Source organism: Microtus ochrogaster, unplaced genomic scaffold (genome assembly GCF_000317375.1).
Source record: "Microtus ochrogaster isolate Prairie Vole_2 unplaced genomic scaffold, MicOch1.0 UNK1, whole genome shotgun sequence".
Classification (NCBI taxonomy): Eukaryota; Metazoa; Chordata; class Mammalia; order Rodentia; family Cricetidae; genus Microtus; species Microtus ochrogaster.
Window position 1 is genome coordinate 35404596 of NW_004949099.1, and position 17758 is coordinate 35422353.

Sequence of the window (17758 nt, forward strand, 5' to 3'; positions counted from 1 at the left end):
AGGCTGGCCTCGAACTCACAGAGATCCGCCTGCCTCTGCCTCCCGAGTGCTGGGATTAAAGGCATGCGCCACCACTGCCCGGCAAGATTCGTTTTTATAATAAATGAAAACTACATGAAATTCTTCTTTCATAAATGACAGCTTCAGAGGCCTGTAGCCACACCCATCTGCACTGCATTATCTTCAACGCCTTTCCCATATTCCTGGAAGGCTTTCTTCTGAGCATGGGCAAAGCCATCTCATCATCACCATATCAGAATATTAACAGTCCCTTGTGGAAGTAGGGGATTCTCAGCTGGGCACGATCCTCCCTGAGCTGTGTGTGGCGGGCAAACACTTCAGCATATGAGAAGCGGAAGGTTGGCTGAGGTGGGGATCCTAATGCAGTTTCTGGGAGGTCATTGCCCACCCTGAAATGGAGCTTCACAGAGATGTGACTGCTTTGGGGTGACCCATAGTCATTCCTCTAAGTGAGCCCAATGTATTCCCAAAGATGAGCATAAAGTTTCTCTGGTCGGCAGCTGTCTACCTGGAGAACGTCAAAGTCTGTCAGGAGAAGTCAGAAAACAAAACAAAAGCAGAGTTGAGGGGGCTGCATTGGAAAGGACCCAGCTCCCAGAACTGAAATGCCTACTCCCCAGCCCATACACAAAGTGTGCCGACTCCTCCCACAATGACCCTGCAACCCCATCTCTCCGACCCTGTTCCCTATCTTCCAATATGACTTCCAAACTGTTACTCTGGATGCACCACCTCCATAACCTCTGTCTATAAGGTGTGCAGAGGCATACACAAACCCTGGGAACCAACTGGCTCCGCGCACGTGCTCACGGCCGTTCTCATCTTTCAGAAAGACCTTCTTAGCTGGCCACTAGCCTGCCTTTCAGGGCTCTGGGAAGAATTCCTGGCTCCCTCTCCTCAGCTCCCACTGCACCCTGTGTCTACCCTCATCACAGCTCTGACCACACGGCAAGGGATTCACCTATTTGTGTGTCTGTCTGCCCAGCGACACCAAGATTCCACCGGGAGAGGAAAGCAGCGTATTCACCTCCAAGCACCCAGGCAGACCCTAGCAGAGAGGTTCAGGTTCAAGGTACTGAGCTCAGCTCCCAGGAAGCAGGGCTGCCACTCACTGCCTATGACGTCCTGGGCTTGCTCTCAACCCTAAGCTACTGCTTCTGTTATAGATCGTTTTCTCTGTGCTGCCCATGGAGAGGTGGCCTTACACTGGAGCACAGTCAACATACCAGGTACAACACTCTAAAAACTGACTATCCTAGCTGGGCAGTGGTGGCGCACGCCTTTAATCCCAGCACTCGGGAGGCAGAGGCAGGCAGATCTCTGTGAGTTTGAAGCCAGCCTGGTGTACAACAGCTAGTTCCAGGATAGGTTCCAAAGCTACAGTGAAACCCTGTCTCAAAAAAACCAAAACCGAACAAACAAACAAAAAGCAATTTGACTGTAGCTCTCCCAGGAGCTATCAGCCGCCAACGGTTCCTGGGGTGGAGGTGAGACTTCACATCTATGTTCACACCTCGCTATGCTGGGATTGGTCGGGCTTGAGCTTTCATGGAGCTTGTGCAGCTGTACTAACTGCTGTGAGTTCGGAGGCTGCTGCCGTACTGGGTCTGGATAACACTGTGTCCTTGTATTCATCCACAGCCTCTGCATCTTAAACTCTTCCCATCCCTTCTTCAGCAATGATCGCTGAGCCTTAGAAGGGGGCGAAACACAGTTTTCTTTTTCTTTTTTTGTTTGTTTTTGTTTTTTTGAGACAGGGTTTCTCTGTAGCTTTGGAGCCTGTCCTGGAATTCACTCTACAGACCAGGCTGGCCTCGAACTCATACAGAGAGAGCCGCCTGCCTCTGCCTCCCAAGTGCTGGGACTAAAAGTGTGCACCACCACCACTTGGCCAGATGTTCTTGATGAGCAAGAAATAAAAGGGAGGGGGCACAAAGTTGAGTGGGAAAAGAAGGGGAGACAGAAGAAAACACTGTAAAACTTCCCCAAAAAACCAAACCTAAAATATTTATAAAGTGTGGGGGAAAAGCAGACATTCCTAAGTGAGCAAACATTTATATAAATAAGAAAAAGTTTTTTTAAAGGACGCTCTTCTCACCTAAACAACCATCAATGACCTAGGCTGCATATGATCACACCTCCTCTGTAGGCCAGGGGTCAAACCCGAGGTGGCTCTCCATGTCCTGAGGGTCCATAGTACATGCTAGTGTTTGTATGTCCTCACCTGTGAAATTCAGATGACGTTGAACTGACCATGCGTGCATCACCCAAACAAACACTGGGCAGGTCACACAATTGGTCCTCAGAAGTTTATAGCTGTAATCACTCTTGTTTTTCCCAATCAATGATGCATACTATTTTTTGCCTTCACACACACACACACACACACACACACACACACTCACACATACATACATGTACACACATACACACAAACATTCATACACACATATACACACATACACATGTACACAGACATACACGTATACATACACACACACAGCCTATGTCAGTACTACATCTTCTTTTTTTTTTTTTTTTGTTTTGTTTTGTTTTGTTTTGTTTTTTCGAGACAGGGTTTCTCTGTGGCTTTGGAGCCTGTCCTGGAACTAGCTCTGTAGACCAGGCTGGTCTCGAACTCACAGAGATCCGCCTGCCTCTGCCTCCCGAGTGCTGGGATTAAAGGCGTGCGCCACCACCGCCCGGCTAGTACTACATCTTCTGAAGCAGGCAGTGACAACATACATTTCCACCAACCTGCCCTTGCCCTAAAATCCAGTACAGTGCGGCAGGTCAAGAGGCTGGATCAATAAGTTAATGAATATATGATTTCAGGAAGTTTAAAAGATTACTAGTAGGAGAGAGAATGCTGAGCAGCAGGGACGAGGCAGACAGTAATCAGAGAGCCAGCAAGAGGGGGAGGCAATTAGAAGGGCGCAAGTGAAGTCAGCCTTGGATGGGTCTGCAGGAGTGGTCCAGCGGCAGGTTGAGCTCCTCCCTGAAGCTGGCACTGCTCAAGCTTCCTGTCCTGCATTCCCGCTCCCAGGACAGGAACCCGCTCCTAGCTCACTGTACGGCCTGAACCCACACATGCTGCCCAAGGCTACTTCTTACCTGAGAGGGAACCCTGTGCCCCAGGCCTGCACTCCAAGTTCAGAAGCAGAGGCATGAAGGGCACTGTGTGCCTAACATGTGCCTGGTGGAATTCTGCAGGCCTGTAGCCGTGAAGCAGAGGCATGCCATCTACCACCCCAATGATCCTGAGAAGGAAGTGGAGCCCTGGGAGGTTAAGGAACACACATGAGGTCATACACTCCCATCTGCCTCTACCCTTGAGTCAAAACCACTGTGTATGAGCTGAGAGAGCTCAGACAAGCTAGTCTCTCCGATCCTTATGCTCCCAACCTATCCAGAGGGCATCACATAACTATGCATACTAGTGTAAGAAGAAAAAAAGAGACCATAACATAAAGGGCACTTCTAAAATAGACACCAGGAGACGGATTCCCTTTCTAACCCAGCCAAATCCCTCCCTTACCACAGGAGCCCTCTTGGTGCCACTGACTGTCCTGCCTGTTGCAGGTGCTCAAGTATGTTAGAGCCCGCAAGAGCTTGCAAAACAACCTGGTAACAAACAAAAGACAGGCAACTCTACATGGGACGCGTGAGGAGGCAGCGCAGTTGGGAAGACGGCACAGACAACTTCTGGCGTGCCGATGAATAGTGCATGAGCACAAGCTGGGCCAGCCAGCCCCTGCCAACGCAGCAGACACCCTGACTGACAGCCCATGACGGCACCTAGCTCTACCACACCCGCAAGCCAAGACGGCAGGCCAGGGAAACAGGAGGCCATGTCCAGCGGCCTCGGTGCCTCTGAGGCTGCATGTCTGGTAGTGGGATGAAGAAGTAAAAGTGACAGGAGAGCAGGGGAGGCTGCTCATCCATGCAATCACAGGCCTCCGGAAGCTCAAGGCTGCCTGGCCATATAGCAAGACCCTGTTTCAAAACCCAAAACAAAAAGACAAGCAGTCATTTATATCAATGGTGAAAGATCAGAATGCTTAAAGATCACATATGGACAAAACGTCACGATCCTAGAGAAGGAACTACGTCACACAAGACAGGCACTATTTTATTGGAGGGGGATACATTTCCATGCATCACCTTTAGGCCCATGAGCTCTGGGATCACTGGCCAGAGAAAACTCTACAGGAACAGCGTGAACCAAACATGCTCAACAAATGCAATCAAGCCGGTCCACGAGGAGCAGAGGCTGGAAGACACTTGACTTGTTTCCTGGCTATACAAGCATTTCCACTGGAACGGAGCTAAGTGACCCAAAGGTCCCAGGAAACAGGAGACTAAAAAGAAGCAAAACTGTATGTCACTGAGCACACAGCATTGAGAGGTCCGAGGAGGCCTTTGTCCACATCTGCCCCCAAATATAGCAACAAAAGGTGGGGACTTCGGAGGGGCATCTGAAAATCTGAAACATGACCACAGGGCTTCACCCAGGCTCCGAGGTCAGAGCAGGAACAGGGTTGGAGCTGTGGCTGCAGAGAAGCCCTGGCCGTCCTAAGATGGTTCTAAACCTCAAAGTGACCAAGAGGATTGTCAGAACACCTGCGAAGAGGGTGTGGCCGGCAGTATGTCCTCTAGGAAGGTCTACACTGCCACTGGACTACCTGTCTCTCTACCTGGCAAGCAGTGGCTAGGCACGGACAAGAGCACCTGCCAACAGATCCCCAGTGGCAGTCAGTCTGCAGGAAGGGGAGGTGGCCCAGCCCTTCCTGCAGCCAGGGTCCTTGGGGAAGAGCTACAAAACATCCCAACCCAGTTGGCAAAATACAAACATCCCAGCCTCAAGCACAGGGGGCAGGTGAAGTCTAGAAAGCCTCACAGTAGTACGCGAGAGACGTGCAAGCCAGGCTAGGAGAGTATTGTGCTGCAGCAGTATGGATCTGCTTGCCGCTAAAGTGCAGGGATCCTGACCAAATAAATCACATATCACCATACAGGATGGTGTACTGCTTTTGTGCTGCCCTGCACAAATATGGTAACTTCCTGCAGCCTCTGTAGTTCTTCACTAAACACGGCAAGTGCGAATGTGTCAGTACCTGAAGCCCTTAGGGAAATTCCCGCTCCTTGCTCTCTGGCTGAGCATGACGCGGACCCAGGAGCTCTCCTTATTCCGCCTTCTCTGCCAGGGCTGGGCACACAGCAGTCAGAGAATCCCGAGAGCTTGACTCAACTTACCACTGGCTATTTCTGCTTCAATCCCTCGTCCTTTGCTTCCTCAATGGGTCACCTTATATGACGGTCATTATAGGCTCGGCTTTATGCAACTCACTGAGTTTATGGATATGACCTTACTGTCAAATGGGGGAATGGTGCGTGTACATAGGGCACTTGGCCCATGCGGACACTCGGGACGCAGCAACTAAGATGGCTACTCTGCGATCACTGACCATCAAGCCCATTTGTTCAGAGGCCCTTAAAACACCAACGACAGAACGCTGGCTCCCGCCGCCACCTCTGCAAGGCTGGTTTTGAGAATAGCCTACCTGTCTAGGAGACAAACTGACAGCATCCAAGTTTCTAGTGAAATACTTCCTTTTTCCATTTTCACGGGGCAATAGGTGAATCCAACTGGTGAAGGCCTAACTGGGTCAAAGGCTCCACTCTAAAAAGTCCACTGGTCAGTTAATTACACACAGTGGAAGGTTCCCCAGCCGACCTCCTAGCCATGAAAAAACTAAGGTGACAACACCTGATTCGGGCTTCAGCCTCGGGAATGACAAACCCATGCCAGGGCCAGTGAGACGGCTCAGTGCGTAAAAGTGCTTGTGGCAGAAGTCTGACCAGAGTTTGATCCCTAGAATCCACAGTGAAAGGAGAGAACCAACTCCCCAAAATGGTCAGACATGGAGGGACACATCTTTAATCCCAACACCTTTAACCAGGAGGCAGAGAGAGGAGGACCTTCGAGTTCAAGTCTAGCAACTCTGTCTACATAGCAAGTTCCAGGTCCAGGGTGGCAGAGTGAGACCCTGTTTCAAAACAAACAAAGCTAATGCTTCCTCACCCATTCCCCTGAAGGCATTTCAGCCAGGTGACCAGAGGGAGGGGGGATGTGTAATTACGGTTTTTCAAAGTCACAGGAGTTGCCAGACAGTGGTGGCACACACCTTTAATCCCAGCACATGGGAGGCCAAAGCAGGCGGATCTCTGAGTTCCAGGCTACTCTGGTGAGTTCCAGGACAGTCAGGGATACACAGAGAAAAAGTCATAGGAGTCTGTGAGGCCACAGGAACCCTGACACCACCACCTTCTTAGCCGAGAGAGGGATGGTAACAGCCGTCTTAGCCTTCCTTAGGCCTCTGAAGAGCGCTCAGGACACAGGCTGCAGTCAGGGCTGTCCAGTGTCGCCACCATGATCACATGATCAGGGCTGTTATTAGCCCGGTGGTTCCAGCGGGTTGTTCTCCCCACCTCTCCCTTTGCCATTCCAGAACCCTGAAATCCCAATCCCAAGGCAGTGGGGGAGGGGGAGTTGGCTATTCTCCCCCCCTCCCTCTTTTCCCCAGGCTCCCAAAGTAGAGAGCCTTCCCAGGCTCCAGAGGCAAGAAAAAGAAGGCAGGATCAAACAAAGTAGAACTCTGTCAGTTTAAATGGTGCTGGGGTTCAAGGGCTCAACCACAGGGCCACGCCCACAGGGCCACGCCCCTAGCCCTGCGCAGGTCTTTTAAAGCAGTGAGGGAAAGTCAAAGACAGTGACTGGTTAGCCGCTCGGTTATGTTGTCCCCTTCCCAGAGTTCCCCAGAATGAGTCTTTCATCACATATACAACATACAGCAGCTGTAGACCCTATTAGCGCAGAGAACCCCCCTCTGCTGGCCACCAGCCCCTCTCCTCAACTTCACCAGCAATCTCAACTCCAGAGCCAGGCCCTACAGAGGAAAGCAGCCGTTGACAGACACAAAAGGGCTCCACCATCTCCCTGGACTCTTCCTGTCCAGCAGAAGCTTCTGCCCCCACAGCTTTCACTGACGTAAAGTCCACAGTCCCCCTTCTCCCATCTTTGCTCTGAGGATCTCTTCCTTTCGTGTTTTAAGCTGCAGCAGTCTCCCATCCTCCTGCGTAAATCTAATCAGCCAATGGAGACGTAGCAAGGCGAGAGAAAACCACCTTCCTGTCTTCAACAGTCCTATCAGCATGCCTTCAGACAGCTGAACTGCCCTCGGGAAAACAGCTGATCACACATGACTGAGCCCCGCCAGGACAGCCTCATGGTGTATCTAAGCACCCAGGTGCATGACCTCTACCCCACCCCACCCAACCCCACCATCCCAGAGGACTCTGACAAGTGGAGCCAAAGACCACAGAGGAGTTGCCTGGAAGGGGAGGGAAAGTCCACTGAATGAATTTAGGTAAATTTCCAAACAACGTCCCCTCCAATTCCCACATAACTGGACAATGTACTGCGTTATCCACGGACGCTAAGGACCAGAAAGGAAGCAGGTGTTCAACTTCCCAGCAGAAGCAGAGAAGAGCAGCCGCCTTTCTGCAGACCTTAGCAAAAGCGCCAGGTCTCCAAGGCTACTATTTCAGCCGGCGAGAAGCTGAAAAGGCCTGAGCACCGGAGATGGCTGCCGCTGCGGGTCGGAGGATCACGTCCCCCATCCCTGAACCACTTCCATCCTCTCTGGTCCCAATCGTCCTGTATGCTTTGATTAAATACTTCACACGCTCCATATATAACTGTCTTTTTTCACTTCTGGGGTTTTTTTCCCCTAAAGTAATGACTGTCCACTGCAGAAAGTAGGGGTGGAGGGAAAAGCAGGTGTCAGGACCCCCAAAACCTGCCCATTAGTCACCACTACGGCCTGGGGCTGGGAAGATACTTCCCAGAGTAAGACCCTAGGCTGACCCCAGCCTTGCTTTTAGCCAGGGCTTTCTGTCACTTCCTTGTCCTGGGATCTCACCAATCCCTAGTTCATCATCTATGAAACAGGGGGCAATACCAAGAATAAGTTATATACACAGAAGTGAAGAGCTGGGGTGTTGCTAGCACAGGCGCTGCCTAGCAACCAAAGAGCAGTGCCATTGCTTACCAGCAATCAGGAAAGGACAATGGTCCACCACAAACCTTTGGGCAAAAACAAGAGGGGAGTGGGCGTGTTTTCCTCCAGAGGTACCAATGGAAAGTACCATGAAAAATCCAACTCCAGGATCAATGGAGCTGCACTCAATTCCTTTATCTAGAAACTGGGAAAACACTGTGCTATAATTTGACTACATAACAGTCCAGCAAGAACCAATGACATCAGGTGGGGGCGTGGCTTGCCTCGGGGAGTGAGGGCCAAGCACCTGCCTCCAGAGAGGATCAACTGGGGAAGAAAAAGAAGTTCACCTCTTCAAAGAAAGGACTGTAACTGAATCCTGAGCCTGGCTTCTGTAAAAATGTCACGCCCAATATCATGCAACATAAACAAACCAATGATGGTTCTTATTTTCCCAAGTACATTAGCTCAGATAGCCTTTTAATCTGCTCTTACGACCAGCTTCAAGAAGGGAGGAGACACACGTGGTGGCTCCCTGCCGAGCCCAGAGCAGAGTCCAGGACTGCTACTCCTGCCTGCTGGTCCAGCTTCAGGAATCCTGGCCACTTCTCAGATGTCACTGCCTGGGAAAGTTAAGTAATGATTCTAGTTCCACTTGGACATGCCAATGCATCAAGTAAAATCCTCACCTACAAGAGCAATCAACAAATCAACACACACACACACACACACACACACACACACACACACACACACACACAAAGAGTAATCAACACCCCAGAGGCAGGCAGATCTCTGAGTTCGAGGCCTGCCTGACCTATAGAGCTAGTTCCTGGACAGTCAGGGCTACAGAGAGAAACCCTGTCTCGAATCATCCCCCCAAAAAAGTAATCAACAGATGGAAGAAAGGGTCGGCTCCCCTACTGAATGGCAGTTAAGAAAGGCCATCCTTTCTTTCACAATGCCAACACTGGACCTGGAGAGATGGCTCAAGGGTTAAGAACACTCACCTCTCTTCCAGAAGACTAAAGTTCGACTCCCAGCACCCATGTCAGACAGCTCACAACCACTTGTAACTCCAGCTCGAGGAACTGACACCCTCCTCTTGCCTCCAAGGGCGCCTGCACACATGTGACACACACAGAGACACACTCACACTCCCCTGTAAATAAAAATAACTATTTAAAATGGCAACATATTGTTGGGTGTAGTGGGTTACACGGGTCATCTCCGCACTCATGAAGTAGAGGCAGAAGGATCAGGGGCTCCCTTGCCACAAAGCAGAATTAGGCAGGTCATCCTTGGCTATATAAGGAGTTCAAGGCTAGCCCAGACTATACAAGAACCTATCTTAAAAAAAAAAAAAAAAGGAACACACGAGGGTCAGATATAGTGGTAATTCCAGCACTGAGGTAGAAGCTTCGAGGGTGCAGAATCAGCCTGGGTTACTTAGCAAGTTAAGGCCAGACTGGAATAAACATAAAGAGACCCTGTCTCCAAACAAACCAACCAACGAACAACAACAAAAAATGTATAAGGCAGATGGAAAACCTCAGTTTTCCTTCTTTGATTTCTCCCAGTCTAGAAGTGTTTTGCTTACAACCTCCTATTAAAATGTCTAGAAAGCTAAGACGTGGGAGAGGGAGGGAGGAAGGGGAACTGATCTCCCAGTGCACAGAAAGGAGGATGAGAGGCTCAACTCCATCCCCACCCAGGTTTTCCAAAGAACACCTAACATGTACTCTCAGCACTGTGCAAAGAACACCTCCATGTCCTCAAACCGTGAGAAGAATACCTACTATGTCCTCAGCACCATAAAACACCTACTATGTCCTCAGCACTTAATAAAGAACACCTACTATGTTTTTATCACCATGAGAACACCTACTATGACCTTAGCACCATAAGAACGCCTACTATGTCCTCAGCACCGCAAGAACACCTACCATGTCCTCAGCACCATAAAACACCTACTATGTCCTCAGCACTTAATAAAGAACACCTACTATGTTTTCATCACCATGAGAACACCTACTATGACCTTAGCACCATAAGAACACCTACTATGTCCTCAGCACCGCAAGAACACCTACCATGTCCTCAGCACCATAAGAACACCTACTATGTCCTCAGCACCACGAGAACATCTTCTATGTCCTCAGCACCGCAAGAAGAGCACCTACTATGTCCTCAGCACCGCGAGAAGAACACCTACCATGTCCTCAGCACCATAAGAACATCTACTATGTCTTCAGCACCACAAGAACATCTACTATGTCCTCAGCACCGCAAGAACACCTACAATGTCCTCAGCACCGTGAAAAGAACACCTACTAAGTCCTCAGCACTGTGAGAAGAACACCTACTATGTCCTCAGCAACGTGAAAAGAACACCTACTAAGTCTGCAGCACTGCGGGAAGCACCCTTCCCTCATGATCTTCTCTCCCACACCTAGAAACCACAAGATACAAACATCCTGGTAGGCGAAAGCCCCAACCGGCTGGCAGTCAAGTTTTAGACTTCTCAAAAGTCGGCCCTATCCTAAACACAGAAAAGAGCTCTAGCTGAGGCACCAGGTCCAAGTTCTAAACAATTCTTTGCGGAACCACCCACCAAACAGTCATAGCTGTAATTCTGAAATCAACTCCTGCTACTTAGTACACCGTTAAAAAATACTTTAAGACTTTTACAACCTAGCGCCTAAGAAAAGCTCACTGTAGGGCTAGAAGAACTGACTTGAATGCATGTGGCAATCAAGAACAAAATTTATGACATCCTCTTAAAGGCTCTAGGGAGACACGCTCACAGAAGGCAGCCACAAAGAACAGCATCCTCGGTGGCTGGGTCTTGAGCGAACTTATTCCTGCTGGCAGCCGCAATCTGTAAGATGTCTTTCCCATCATAAAATCTCACTCTCACCATCAACCCAAATGATTGTGTGTGCGGCAGACTGTCAAATGGGGCCAAACACACACTGATGTCCTGGTATTTAAACGCTATCCTCTCCATCCACGGCGCACTTTAAATAAACAAATACCACTGTCTGAAATGATCTCCACTGCTCTGCATTAATCCATTTCACACAAGCCATAATTAATGTCTGACTTAAGCACTAAAATCAAAGCAATACGGATGTGGTGTGTATTCTTGGAAACAACTGTCTGTCTCCAGACTCGGGAGGAAAAAAAAAATCAGTCAAGATACAAGGCTGACCCACGACCCCAATTGCGCCGAGGCGCCTGAAGGACCCCTTCTTCCCAGCAACAATTGTGAAAGAGCTGGATGATGCGGTCCCTGCCAAGTAGAGACGCCAAAACCTGCAATCGGCCATCACGCCGGCTGGCTGTCTGAGAACATCAGACAAACCCATATCTGGTAGGGCTCTCCAAGGTTATTCTTAAGCGAGGGATGTCTAGTGTGCCACAGGAACCTCCAACAGTGTAGTCACTTTGAAAGGCAGTTAGGAAGGGGGGGCGGAGCTGAAATAAGAGGCCCCGATGGTTGCCTGCACCCCACTCAGTCTACCACCAGACGGAAATGTCAAGAGTTCCCTCGTGGCCACCTGCCATAACGACCTCAGCAACCTACACACTGCGCCTGCTGGGATCCAGACTAGTGACATCGGGGAGCGCAGTCCCACTCCGGGCTGGGTCTTCACCCCTACAAAGCCGCCTTGGGCACACCCAGTACAAGCCGCTAATTCCCGTTCCTATTAGCGAGATAGCTCCCTTGAGTTCTCCCAGGGCGCGACCTGACCTAGCACCTGATTTCTGGAGGTCAGGGACCCGGACACGGGCCCGGCATCGCGGGAAGCGCAGAGAGGCTTCCTCGCCGCACGCGTCCGCCAGAGGCAGGCTCCAGGCACAGGGCAGGCAGGAGGTTCGGGGCTGCCCGGCAGGGTTGTCTCCAGCCACACATCGGGGCGACGCGGCCACCAGCGCCCAAAGCCATCCGGGACCCAGCCGCCGACCCCGGGTACACCGAGGCGCAGCGTGGGCGGGATGCGGCTGTTCTTCAGGAGCGCCGTGCTCACCTCTGCTTCATCCTGCTGTGTCCTCGTGGCCGGCGGGGCCACCCAGCCGCGCGCCGGGACACGCAGCCGCAGCCCCCGCGAGCTAGCCCGCAGCGTCCGGCGCGCCAGCAGCAGCAGCAGCAGCGGCGGCGGCAGGAGCGGCGCCGCCGGGGCGGGGCGGGCACATGGGAGGGCGGGGGCTGCGGCCCTCCAGGCTAGACCACCGACCCCAATGGGGGTGAGCGGGCTCAGGGCTCCTGCAGATCGCTCTTGCTTCTCGTTCTTAGAGACCGGGTTGCCACTTCCAGGCTCGGATCTATCAAAATCTCACGGGTCACAGCAGAAGGTAGAGGAATGCACAGCTGCCACTCCCTCCCTCCTGCTCCCTCCCCCACGGCCTAGACCATATGGTACATTCCAGAATACCCAACGGAGTAGGCGAGGAAAGAGGTGATTGGCTGGGAATCTTGGAAGGGGCGAGAAGCCACACAAAACGGCCAACTGGATAACACTGGGGGCATATCAAAACCGGTCAGACCCGGGACTGGAGGACGCCCTTAAAGGGGACTTGTTTGTTGCTCTCAGAAGCCGCCACCAAACAAAGCTAGAATTCTCTTCCTGATCTCATCCAGATGGGACAGAATAGAGATGCGTCGATTTCCGGGAGGAAAGCTATGGAAAACTTCGGAGAATTGAAATCTACTATATGACTTTGAGTGGGTAATGCCAACTCCCTGCCTCAGTTTCCTTTTCCAATCCAATGAGGACGTTAGACCACACTTGACCCCTAGGAAGCCTTTCTCTTATTTCCTCATCCCTTGCATGAGATTATTAATCTCTTCAATTCCAGGCATCTTGAGTTTTGGTTGGAAAAGGGTAGACCTTCTGACACCACACCTTCACAGACGTCACAGCCTATAGTCTCTTATCGCGGGAAGGTAGGTCGAATATTCTTTTGAGCCCCTTACAGTGTTAAAGAAGAGCATTCACACCCGGGCGTGTAGACCCCGCCTCCTAAGGTCTGCGCTCCCAGAGGCTGACGAAGCTTCTGTTAATTCTTCACTGGCCTGCTGGACTGTGCTGGATTCCGGCCTTCAGCAACAAATCCACGGCTGATGACCCTTGAGCCCTGCTGAAGAGTGTTCCTGGCTGGTGTGTAGTACACCACTCAACTACGGAGGATTCCCGGTTCTCTCAGTAGCCCTCCATGTCTAGCTGAAGACCTCGCGAACATTCCTGAAGGCCTTGTCTGCTCCGTTTTGGACTATCACCCCAGAAAGCCAGAACTGCCTCAGACCCATTGCTCTGTACATTTTTTAAAACATTATTTGTGGGGTGCTGGCAGGCACGTGTGGAGGTCAGCGGACAACTTTCAGGAATCAGCTCTCTCCTTCTACCATGGGTCCTTAGGGATCAAATTTGGTGACCAATGCGTTTTACTGATGAACTCTCTCGCAGGCCCTCCACTTCCTTCATTTCAGAAATTTTCAGCCTGTGGTCCTCAGCGTCCAAACTGTACGGTATTCAGGATGCCTTTCCTAAGAGTTCCACTTGCAGCCAGACAACACATCTTCCAACCATTGTCCAGAGACTCCCAGAAGTCCGGTTCTGATAGGCAGCCTTCCTGGACGGGCTAACGTAGTTGCTGACGTGTACGACCTCCCATTTCTACCTTGTGCCCTCGTGACCCCAATTTTCCATGTTTTCTGCCCCCAGGTGTAGTCCTCGTTCCCTAGAATCCCACAGCTGCTGCTGCTTGTGTTTATTAACTGTTATGGTTTACATAAGGAGCGTCCTTCAGAAAGGCTCCCGTCTTTGCTGCTGGGTCCCCAGCTGGTTTGCTATTTTGGGAGGTGCTGGAAACTTTAGGAGGCGGGGCCTAACTGGATGAAGTAGGTCATTAGGAGTCAGGCCTTGGAGTTATCTTGCCCCTGACCTCTTCCTGTCTTTCTGCTCACTATCCACCGTGAGGTGCACGTGTTCCTGCTACCCTGCTCCTCTGCTTGTGAGCAGGGGCCCCAAGTCAACGGAGCCAGGAACCAAAGATGGAAACCCACGAATTAAAAGAATTCCTCCCTTAGACTGTTTATGTGAGGTATGTTTGTGTGAAGAAACTAACTAACCAGAACCGTATATCTTACGTGCTGGGGAAGTGCGTTATTTCCATCCTGAGAGAAAAACAGTGTGGAGGAGCTAGCTCATCAGTGCACGGAGAAGCCTGGCTCTAGTGGCTACCCTCAGAGTCCTACAGCGCAGCCCTGTGCTGGGGACCGGATAGGGGAGGGAAGGGAGAAGCGGGGAGGTGAGGGGTTGTTTTGTTGTTTGTATACTTGACATATGCCAGGAGTATTTGGGAATCTCAACTAAGGAAGTACCTCTGTCAGATTGGTCTGTAGGGAAGTCTGTGAGGCATTTTCTTGATTAATGATTGATGTAAGAGGACCCAGCCAACTGTGGGCAGTGCCACCCCTGGGCAAGTGGGTCCTGGGGTATGTAAGAAAGCAGGCTGAGGAACGTGGGGAGCACGGCAGTAATCAGCACCCCTCCATGGCCTCTGCATCAGCTCCTGCCTGGCATCTAGTCATGATGCTATAAGCTGAAAGAAACACTTTCCTCAAGTTGGTTTTGGTCACGGTGGGTTTTTTTTTTTTATCATAACAACTGAAAACAAACCAAGACAAACGTTGTCCCCTATTTTTCATAAATCTACAACACTCTAATAAGAGACCATGCCAGGGCTGGGGGCCCTAGGTAGAGTGAATACTTGGCTTGCTGGAAGCCCCAGGTTTGATCCCCAACAAAAGCGAGGGAAAGGGGGAGAAAAAGAAGCAAGGATGGGAAGAGAGCAGAGGGGGAAAGAATGTCAAACACACACTTCTGTTTCTGTATGTAGACTATCATTTGAACGGTAAAGCAGGCTGTGTGAAACTCAGGCCGAAGTTTATCTCCGAAAGGAATGAAACAGCAGCTCACATAGCAGCCCGACATGGCCGAGGTTAAGAAAACTGCTAAATAAGACTGTCTGTCCCTTGGTAGGCAGAGGCAGCAACGGTCGCAAGTTCCAGGTCAGCCTGGTGTATGTTCTGAGATCCTGCCTGAGCAAAGCCAGAGCTTTGGGCTGTAACTCGGTATACACATCGCCCTGGGTTCCGTCCCCGAGACCTCCAAAGCAAAATAAACGGAGCCTGGTCTTCCAAACTGTATGTTCTGTCCGCTGCAATCTCCCACTCCCTCACAATCCTTTTACAACATGTAACAACTAGGCAACACTTGTAAGCACCAAGGAAAGAAATACAGAATAGCAAAATCTGCGAGGACAGGTTCAGGAGCTATGGTAGAAGAGGTGCTCACCCTGAGTGTGTTACGTCTCTGCAATGTTGGCAAGTTTGGTGGCAGAAGAAGAGAAAGTGTTCCCGCCACCTGGCATGCTTGGAGCTGGAATGAGCTCTCTGAGCTTCCATGAGGAAGGGAGTGTGCATTGCCTCTGCACCAAGTGTTCAGTAAAAATATTCCACCCCACTAGCAGTTAGACTACAACCCTGAAAATGCAGGCTGTGCTAATTGTTTTCTTTTTTTGAGACAGGGTTTCCTCTGTGTAGCTCTGGACCTCACTCTGTGGACTCAGAAATCTGCCTGCCTCTGTCTCCTGAGTGCTGGGATTAAAGGCGTGTGCCTCCCTGTCTTAAAAGAAAAAAGTATTTAAATTGTATTTATTTGTGTGTGTGTGTGTGTGTGTGTGTGTGTGTGTGTAAGTCAGAAGACAACTTGTGTTCTCTCCTTCCAGCATCTGAGTCCCGATTACAGAACCTGGATTGGCAGGCTTGATTGCAAACCTCTTGCCAGCCCACGCTCACATGATTTTACTAGTATGTCTCCCTGTTGCTAGGGTTCGTCCTTAAGGTCCCACCAGGGAATTCCCAAGCTTCCTATAACTAAGAAACTCCCATAATGCTTTGGACAGGCTCAGATGTTGGATAGGAGAATCAAAAAGGAAGGGCAGCATGGTTTAGAAGGAACTTCATTCCTGACCTGTATCCCCTGTCACAGGGATCCAGCAGAGAAAAGGATGAGGTGCTTCAAGTCCTTGCCTCTGGGGCTGGAGAGATGAGTCAGCAGTTAAGAGCACTGGCTGCTCTTCCCGAGGACGCAGGTTCGATTCCCACACCCCACGTGGCAGCTCACAACCACATGTAACTCCAGGGGATCTGAAGTCCCTTCTTTTGGCCTCCAGAGACACCAAGCATGCACCTGGGACACAGCATTACATGCAGGCAAAACACCCATATACATAATAATAATAATAATAATAATGATAATAATAATAAAGTAACCTTTAAAAAGGTCTTTGCCTTCCTCTTCTATACCAAAGTCCTAGCTTTGAACTAGCCCAGTCTGCTGGAAGACAGCTAAGGGATGCACGGGTGGCAGTGTCCCAGGACTGGAGACATCCCTGGGCTCTGAGTTTATCCCTAGACTGCTTTAACACACACACACACACACACACACACACACACACACACACACAGTAATTCTTGATTTATATGTTTTTTGCCCTGCCGGCAGGCAGAAAGAAAAATTAAATACAACTTGACAAAAATCACGTGTCTATGTCTGCATCGGTTTTCTCACAGAGCAATAGTCCCAAAGCTGAGAAAGGGTTTCTCAGACTCGCAGGCCTGCATCTGCTTACAAGAGTCAGGAGTTCTACATAGCAATTGCAGGTAAAACCAAGATGGGACTGTGGAGAGGAAATCAGTTGCCAAAGCCACGGTGCAAACTAGAGCCGCCAGCTCATTGACTACTGCAGAATCCTAGGGTCCCGCTGGCCTCGGAGAGAGACTTCCCGTGCCAGCGTCAGAGGGGTTCTGACCAGCTCTAGAAACTAAGCAACTCTTACCAATAGGGTTTTTGATTTTCCTGGGCTTGTGTCTTTATTTTAAGGTTAGCAGTGCTGAAAAGAGAACCAAGGGTTTTGTACCGGCCAGGCAAGGGTTGCGACTTTGAGCTACATGAATCCTCAGTCCCAGATCTTTATGTGTAGTTACATTATCTGAAAGTTACTCTATAGCTGTGTATATACATAGATTCATTGGTACACATGAGCCTGCGCTCTTTGAGCCTCTGTGTCAGTCCAGACTAAATGCTGTGCACTTGTAGAAACCACAGGCAAACCTACCCTAGTGAGGAGGGGATGAACCAGCTAAGGGTTCCCGATTCTACTTGTTCAGGACAGTGTTTTTTAAATAGAAACATGGGTGGGGGAGGGGGAAGATACAGTGAGTAGAGGCCCTAAGGACCTGAGTTTGATTCTCCTGAACACACACGGTGGAAGGAGAGAACCAGCTCCCACAGGTTGTTTTCTGATGTCCACAGGCATGCCCACACATATATACAAAATAATAAATGTAATAAAAATATTAAAATAAACACACTGCCTGTCCATCTTTTGGATAAGATCAAGTGTGAAATCCAGCACATCTGAAACACGTAGTGGCACAGACTTGTAATCTCAGCACTTGAAAGGCTGAGGCAGGAGGATCAGAGTCAAAGCTAGCTTGGGCCATCATAGACCCTGTTTCAAAAACAAAAATTCAATGAAGCTACAAAAACACATTAAGGGGTTCCTGGGAGCACAAGCGCAGCTGTGTGTACAGCAGCGCC

At 50.3% G+C, this 17758-nt stretch overlaps 1 protein-coding gene across 5 annotated transcripts in view; it reads right to left on the reverse strand.

Annotated features, from left to right (window-relative positions):
- The window catches only part of Mical3 (microtubule associated monooxygenase, calponin and LIM domain containing 3), a 197566-nt gene that overhangs the window by 168495 nt on the left and 11313 nt on the right, over positions 1 to 17758 (reverse strand). For 3 of the 5 annotated variants that reach the window (XM_005365151.3, XM_026788024.1, XM_026788026.1), the window contains exon 1: positions 12119 to 12220. The exons of 1 other annotated variant lie outside the window; for it this stretch is intronic. The gene's annotated coding sequence lies outside the window, so the exon portion shown is untranslated. Of the gene's footprint in view, positions 1 to 12118; positions 12222 to 17758 lie in introns of those variants that run through there. One more of the 5 variants, XM_026788027.1, reaches the window with a different exon arrangement.